The sequence below is a fragment of the Lepidothrix coronata genome, unplaced genomic scaffold (genome assembly GCF_001604755.1).
Source record: "Lepidothrix coronata isolate B3197 unplaced genomic scaffold, Lepidothrix_coronata-1.0 Scaffold30, whole genome shotgun sequence".
Taxonomy (NCBI): Eukaryota; Metazoa; Chordata; class Aves; order Passeriformes; family Pipridae; genus Lepidothrix; species Lepidothrix coronata.
This window is the reverse complement of record NW_016690210.1, coordinates 2,029,328-2,038,226: the sequence shown is the minus strand read 5'-3', so window position 1 is coordinate 2,038,226 and position 8,899 is coordinate 2,029,328.

Sequence of the window (8,899 nt, the reverse complement as noted above, 5' to 3'; positions counted from 1 at the left end):
GAAAACACCAGCAGAATCAGAACTTCATTCTCACAGCAACGTGTCGGGTCAGAATTGAGAAAGAACAGCAAACCCACATGAACTGTCAACCTCCACGTTGTTCTGTGGATACAAACTCTGACATCACAGGACACTGCATCGAAAGTTTTCACCCTGGCTAAAGAAACTGCAGTGCAGTGGAAACAGCACTTCCCAAACCAGCACGTTGTTAAAAAGAAGAGGGAAACATTACTGCAAAACTGACACAGAAACTGGAATTCATTTCAACTTGACAGAACCATGGTAAAATTAAAACAAAACCCTGAGACGTTGTCAGAAGAGTTTTAATGTTCATTGCTTCTTATCATTACATTTTCACATCCCAACATGGCTCATGCCTTAACACCATCAGCAGTCTGGAGATGAGGGAGCTGCTCTCGGAGCTGACAGGGTTGTTATTTCATAGTTCTGAAAGGACTCCTGAAAATTCCTTTTGAACTCCTCTGTTTCCATAAAAAGACTGTATGATAAGTATCCATTGTGGTCTGCTTTTTTATTAAAGAGAAATCCAATGTAAAATGTAGAAAGCTACTGAACTCTTCCCAACAAGTTGCATTGACCCTTAGACCAGTGAAAGGCAGTTATGGGTAGACCCAGCCCAGTGAGCCTGTGAATCTTCCCTCTGATTTCTGTTAGGCCCCTTGCTGTGATGTCTTAATTATGCATAGGCATGTTTTAATATCATAGAATGGTTTAGGTTGGAAGGGACCTTAAATATCATCTAGCTCCAACCCCCTTATCATATAAAAGAGTTACTCTCCAAAGCTGGATTTTCCTCCCTCACCTTATGTCATTAACATGCATGCCAAAGGTTTTGAAATAAATATAATCACAATATTAGCATGTTTCTCTGTGTTAAGCCAGGTGAAGGTACGTGGAGGTTTAGGACATTTGCTGTGGGAAGGGTTTTGTACCAGAGATGGTCATTGTGTTTATTCGGAGAGAGGTGGGACTGATGAACTGGTCTCTACTAGTCATCAATATTGCAGCTGGAATGAACTGGTACACAGAAAAGTAACTTTTCAAGGAGGTTTTATGGCAGGTTACCAAGCCTTTCCTTTTCCTTGGAATTTCTTCTCTTCATTTAATGAAAATAACTTGCTACACTGCATGAGCTTGTAGAGAGGCCTGCCAAGCCAGGTGGGGCTGAAGGCAGCTCTGGTTTAATTAGTGCTGATTAGGAGTCTCATGGTAAACACCTTGGAAGTGTTTAAGGTCTTTATACTGGGGGAGTATTATATTTGCCACGTTATTAAAGAGGCTGACGAAACAGCTTCTGGCTTGTGAACTCAGATCACTGGTTGAAACGGTTGCTTTAACACAGGATTGTGTTACAGCCATGGTATCCCTTGGAAATACAACCTGCTTGCAGGCACAGCCTCTCATCACCACGTAACAGACCCTCAGGAAGCTAAGCCAATGTACAGCTTTGCAAGAAGTGTCCAGCATGTGAAGAAAAAATTCCTTTGCCGTTCGTGGTGACAGGAACAAAATTCCTTTGTTCCTGTCATGGTGACAGTTAAGTTTGGAAACCGAGACAAAGCTGGTAAATTTGGGTGAACCAGATGTGACTTTTATTCAGTATGCAGTTTTCCCAGACACCCTGAAACACATCATGTGGATAAACTCTGCTTTAGCCAGTCTGACATTCGGGGTTTTTTCCACTTGAGATGTACAAATATACAAGAAATTTCTGTAAAGAGGCAGAGATAAGCATGAAACAAGTGCCCTAATATTGGTGTCTGAGGATGTCAAAGTCCCTTCTGATGGGTAACATGCTATTAACATGTTTTTGACATGCTGACACAGAGGTGGGGATGCTGCACAGCTCTGCTTGTAGGGCAAGATTCAGGTAAATCTGTAAATGCAAATCCAAGAATTGGACATTAAGCTTAAAAAAACAGATCTGGCTCATTTATTTTTTTGAGTGTCTTCAATATCCAGAGAAAGCAGGTTGAAAACTAAACACTGCACCGTGCATCCTGCTGGTTTTGCTGACAAAACTAGTTTGATCCCTGAAAGGTACACGCTCTCCAGAAATCTCTGTGAGTGTAGCACTGTTTTAAGATCTGCAGATCAAATCTGTTCACCTCAACAAATAGCCCAGTATCACACTTGTGGGCAGCAAGAGCCCGAGATTGCATAAAGCACAGTGAGAAAGGAGCTTGCTTGGTCTGTTTGACTTCAGGGAGGGTACAAGGAAGTGTTTCTTATCTGAACCCAAAGAGCACACTTGATCATTGCCTTTAATCTCTCTTTTTATGTATTTTTCATGAGCAGAGGCTTCCAAGTTTGTTTTGTTGCTTTTGTCACACGTTTTCTTGCTGGCAGAGCTCCAGCCCTGGTAGAGGAGAGCAGGTTGTGGCCCCAGCATCGACATGGGTTAAATGGGTAAGTTTTTGAACAGTTTGCATCGAGATTTGGCAGAGGAGAGGTAAAAATGCAGTATTTTGGGATGTCAAAAAACGACCAAGCCAATTTTTCCTGATTAAAGGAAAACTGACTCCATCACTAATTCATTTTCCTGAAGAGAGCTTTGGTAGCTGATAATCTGAGCAACATAATTGTAAAGTGTTATGGGCAGGAGGGAAAAAAACCCCAGTGATTCCCCCATCTTTTAATGCTGGAGTGTATTTACTCAAGGCAAATGCAGGCACAGGGCTGGCAACTGAAAAAGGAGCATGGCCTTGCCTCAGCCACACACATCAGAGCTCTGCTCTGAAGCTGCCAGCCATAAATATGGTCCCCCTGAAGCTTTCAGGTGAGAGAGGGAGGGCCGTGACAGGATGAAAAATGAGAAGGGAAGAGAAAAGGACAACAGTGTCTTGAAGCACCACAGAGTGAAGCACTTAGAGGAAATAATTTGCACGTAAAAATAAAATCACCAGTATATCACAATTCCTTCCTGTGGGGGAATCATAATTCCTTCTCACTTTTTGAAGTGCGTTTTGCATAGAGGGCCAAGCGTCAGGGAGTTTTAGATCCATTTTATACAACTCCATGTGTTATTCTTAGGGCATCCTCACTCTCAGCAGCATTACCTCTATCAGAAAAAAGTCTGAAATGCTTATGAAAATATTAAGCCCACAGCAGATGGCAGCAGACAGCAAAATTTTGCCTACATCCTCTGTTGAAAAATAAATAAATAAACGCTGAACAGTTCATGCCCCGGCCACCAGAGGTGGATAATGTGAACACAGTTACAGTCCCCATCACACTTTTGGCTGTTTGAGGAGAGGTTACCAAGGAGATGCAACTTCCCCAGCACAGGAGGGGACTCCCAGGCACACGGGAATGTGGTCAGAGCATCCACAAACCTTCACAGATCTCCTCTGGTGGGTGCTGGGCCTGGCTCCCCAAACTGTGTGACTTCTTCGTGCTAGTGCTACTGGCTCCTCACGCTATGGGATGCCCTGGAAATCACAGCCTCGGCCTTTCTTATGTTTTGATATATCTAAAAGTGATGTATTTGTTATTTTTAAAATACTGAAAATTTACAGTGGGCTAGCCATAAGATGTTACTGCAGAGCTGGTTTTGATCCAGAGAGATCTGTTGAGCAGTATATTGTCCACATCTCCAAATACCTGGCTAATCCCATCTCAGACTGAATTTATAATTGGACAGTAACAGTGAAAAAGAACCTTCTGCCTACAAATTATTTAGTGTCACTCACAAATGGCAGGGAAAAAAGAAAGTTTATTTAGAGATTTAACAACCTTCCTTTTTGTTAGCTTTTCTACTACCTGGTATCACAATTTACAGACCTCAGGGCAAAAATATGACCAGAACACAAAAATATTTCTGTACAGGTAGCCAGGGCTCAACACTTACAGCCATATACAGATACCCATCACATAGATTAATTTCAAGGAACTCTTAAAGCTATTGGGGAAGTAGAAGATAAACTTCTCCAGAAACAAATTACTTCGTGTCTCTGTGGCTGCAGCAGGAAGGAAGGGAAAGATGGATGCCTATTGAAGGTTTCCTTCACCTCCTCCTGCCTGCAGGAGGAGTAAGGCAGGGCCGTGGCAGCCAGAGACTGTAAGGCTGTGTCCCTGCCCCTCCGTGGCTCTGCATTCCCACATCCACCCACGCCACAATAATCCCTGCTTTTTATAGTGCCTCCTCTGCATCACCCCAGGATCCCCTCCACCTCTCAAAGACCTCCTTGCCTCACAAGCCCTTTGCTTTCTCCACCCGTCTGTATCCCTAAATACCCACCTTCCCTCCCCTGGATGTCCCTCAGGTACCCTGCCCATGGCATTTGGCTGGGCAGGAGGCAGGACAAGCACCAGACAATCATCCCAGTGCCAACCCAAAGCCTGAAACATCCCTGCTTTTCCTTCAGTGGGAACAGTCACTCAGATCACTTTCTTCCTCCCAGATGAAAACTTGCACAAAACTTGTCAGAAGTTTTTATGACTGTTTCGATAGTTTCTTCTTCAGTTTCTCTCTCAAATTCTGTCCAACAGGTTCGGGAGTGTTGAGGTTTAACTCCAGCAACTCAGTCCCACGCAGCTGCCTGTGCATTCCCCTCCCTGCCACGGTGGGGAGAACTGGAAAGAGAAGGTGAATCTTGTGAGTCGAGATTAGAAAAGTTTAATAATTGGAAGGAAAAAAAACCACCAAAAAATAATAATAACAACAACAATAATAATAATAATGAAAAGGAGAGAGGGAGAGAAAAACCCTCAAGAGAAACAAGTGATGCACAATGCTCACCACCCACTGATGGATCCCCAGCCTGTCTCCCAGCAGTTATCTGCCCTCAGAGCAGCTCCCCCAGTTTATCTACTGAACATGACATTCCATGGCATGGAATATCCCTTTGGCTGGTTCAGGTCAGCTGTCCTGGCTGTGCTCCCTCACGGCTTCTTGTGCAGCTCCCCACTGGCAGAGCATGGGAGACTGAAAAGTCCTTGGCTTAGCGTGAGCACTACTTAGCAACAACCAAAACATCCGTGTGTTATCAACATTATTCTCACACTAAATCCAAAACACAGCACTGTACCAACTACTAAGAAGAAAATTAACTCTATCCCAGCCAAAACCAGGACAAGGAGTGGTTAGGGGACTGGGAAGCCTGGCAGGAGGAGGGCAGATGTGCTGCCTGCTTGCATGAAACAAGGAAAACCCCACGGGTATCCCCAGGGCATGGGATAACTTCAAACCTTCATTCCCTTCCACAGGCAGCATCCTCTCCTTCTCCTCAACTCTTCACCCCCTGGGGCTTCACCCCTCCTGTCATGCTGCACCTTTGCCCCTGTCACAGCCCGAGTTGGTCCTTGAGCATCTTTGTGCTTTTCCTGCTGTCCCTGCACAGGCGTCACTCACAGCAGATCCTGGTCCCCTGCTCCAGGGAGGGGTCCCTGCGGTGGTTGTGGTGTCTGTGCTCCAAACATTCCTCCTTCCTAAGGGAACTGTGGCCCCACTGGCCTCTCTGTCCTTCAGCCTCAGGGAACTGAGCCTCCAGGGTGTTTGCCTTCTTGGGTGAAGCAGAGAATAGAATGAAGCCTCAAAAAAGCAGGTAGGGCTTGAAAATAAACATAAGGCAGCAAACCAACAAAAGGAAAGGAAAAAAAAAAGCCTTGGAACACTTAAAGAGCTTTATGTTTGTGGTTCATTACCAGCATCCCCCAGGACCTTCTGCTCCCCCTGTTTCACAGCCACAAAAGGGTGTGTTTGGTGGAGATTAAACTCCGCAGAGAAACTCAAGCCCAGGTCAGTGGCTACAGAGGCAGAGCCCATCTCACTGCCTGAGGGGGCTGCAAGGACCCCCGTGGTGGAGCCTCTGCCTCCATCAGAGGGACTCAGAGCTGTTTCCCTCCCTGCCAGCAGCAGGTAAAGCAAACTGGGAGCATCCCAGTTTACGTGTTCCCAAATGCGAGGTCTTTATCGCTGGCAGCCCTGCCTGCTGTGCAATGCCAGGTATCCTGCATGTGTGCTGCACTGGGATCAGCACTTCCCACCTGTCTGATTCCAAGGGCCACAGAGCTGTTTTAAACAAAGCCAGGGATCATCTTGTACCGTGCAGCCAAATGATTTTTTATTTACGGGTAGAAATGCTTCTTTATTTATGCAACTTTTGTTTTCCTGTTCACCCACCTGTATGTGTGGGCACGTGTGTGGGCACGTGTTCATATTTATAAAGATTTTTTTTTCCTTTTTTTTTTTTTTTTTTTGGCAGCTGCTGTGCAGGTCACCCTCTAGTCACTGACATGCTGGCACTGGAGACTTAAAAATGCTGTTCCAGGTGATTAATTAATCCCCTTCCCATTGCAGCAGGACAGTAAGCAAATGCTGACTCCTCTGGGACCTGAAGTTCCTGGTGCCTGCCTGGGACAGGGATGAGCTGGAGAGGAGGGTGGTGACTGCTTTTCCTGGCAGTCCCCTGAGCACTGCCAGCATCCCTTTGTGAGACACCAGGCATGTCACTGTGAGACTCATGCAGGGGGAGACTTGTCACTCACGAGAATCACATAAATCACATACACAACTGAAGCACAAAGACTGTGACATAGCAGGGACAGACTCAGGGCCATTCCAGGGGATAGGCCAGCCAGTGCCCACCTGGAGCTTGGGGAGTGCTCCCAGCCCACACCACAGCCTTCCCTCCAGGGTTCCTGCTGCCCTGCAAGGGCTGCCTGTTCCCAAGGGCTGCCTGTTCCCAAGGGCTGCCTGCTCCCAAGGGCTATCTGCTCCCAAGGGCTGCCTGCCCCTGGCTTGTTCCTGCCTGGGGTAACCCCTCCACCCCCGTACTTGGCAGGCAGCAGCGTCACCTTTCTTACCACACTGACGCCACCAGCTCTGCAATGTTGACTGAGCCTTTATCACTCCTTGTGGATAGCAATTCATTATAATAATTAATAGTTATAATAAATCCTTTTAATGGCCTTTCCTTAGGCCCTGTTGAAGTTCCTGGGAAGCAACAGAAACCATGGATATGTGCAGGAACGTGACTGCTTCTGGACAGTTTTGCTGCTGATGGTTTGGCAGCATGAGGGAGAGAACTGCAGGTCCACCTGACCTGACCTGTAGTTCCAGTTTTTCCCAGTGCTGCAGACAACCTGTGCATGCTATCCAGCAAGGCAGTGAGAGCTGGGAGTGGAGGAGCTGCACTGCTGCTCCCCTGTCATTTACCTGGGAATACATACCCACCAGACACTGTTAAAAGAAAGGATGAGTAACAACAAGTCCCTCTGCAAATCCTTTCTCATTTGGCTCTGTGCTTATTTGCCTCATCCAAGAGGAACCCCCATTTCTTTCTTTTTTCCCTGCACTTGCAGCCCCTGTTCATTTTGTCCCTGGACTGAACACTCTTTGAAGGCTCCCCATCACGTGCATAATTTAAGAAGTAAATAAAAAAGATTGCTGTACATACACATAAAAGCATTGACTTGATGATTCACCACGTTGAAGATAACTTATTTAGCAACAGGTGGAACACACACCCAGTGATAAACGAGAGCCAGGCTGGTGAGAATGCCCAGTCTGATGGACAAACCTCCCTGCCACACAGACCTGACACTGAACTGGGCATCTTTGCCAGCCTTTGCCCGGGATCGGCCACCTGCCTGGTTATGGGACACCAAATGTGCTAACAGTATGTCAGACAAGAGTGACTGAAAAACATAAAACAGATAAAAAAGCAAATGTCAATCAGTGTCTTTGGACAAACACAACTGATGTAAAATAAAAGCCTCAAAACTGACTATTTCCTTTGGACACACATCCTGCCTAAAGCCTGCAGACAGACATTATCCTGACTCCTCATCTCCTTCTTGGCTGTCGGGATCAGCAGAAACCCAGAGATTAAGCTCATGAGTTTCTCCATCAGCATCCAGGAGTTGTGCTGGGTGTAAAATCAAGTATCTGAAATTAGCCTATGCTACTACAGAGCATTTTTTTCATAGACATCTTGCTTCATTATCAAGAAAAAACAAACATTAAGTGAATATTGTGTTCTTAGGTATAAAGTTATGGGCAGAGGTAAAATGCAATTCAGTACAGGATCATGATGGGAATAGGCAATGAGGACACTTCCAGCATCATTCCTTGGAGAAGGAGGGAGGATAGAATTTGGAGTGCCAATGATCTGTGTTTCTCTCAGCCATGGTAGCACAGTCACATGCAGATCTGCTTTCCCAGCAGTGCTGCTTTTCAAGCAGTTCAAAACTGACATTTTTCTGAATCAGCTCAGGAATTGCTGCAGCTTTTTTCTTTCTTTTTTGTGTTGCTGAAAAGCTGATTTAGTTTTGGATTTAGACCATTCTGTAGCTCAAAGGGAGCAGCCCCATTCTACCAGCAGAGAACCAGGGAGTAAAGCTGTTCAGCTGCTTTCAAATTGTGTATTGGTGCCTCTGACTCTGTTGTGTATGTGGCATCAGGAAAAATAAAGGGGCATTGAGAACATCCCTTAAGGGTTATGTTAAAACAGATCAAATCAATTTTCATTCTCCAAGTTAAATGAACTCAAAAAATAACCCAATATTCATAAGGAAAATAGATTTTTTAAATGTTTAGTTAAGCTACTGCTAATAATGTAAGTCAGATTTATTTAAATTAAGTTTCTATGGCATCATCCCGTATAATCCTTGCTGCACAAAGCTCAGAAATGTTCCTTGTCCTTGTCACCTGGAGCATCCCTGGCACATTGCCCACAGTCTCGATGGCATCACTCTCATACCACACCCAAGTCATCCCTTGTGTTTACACCTACCCAGATTTTAATAGCTGATGTTTCCAGCTTGCCAGCACTGTCAGCAGGCTCTTTCCGCAGGGAAGCAGAGCAGCACAGTGTCAATCCCTCAGAGGCTCCTCGGGGTGATGTTTAGGGTCATACCAGTCTGCACAGCAGTG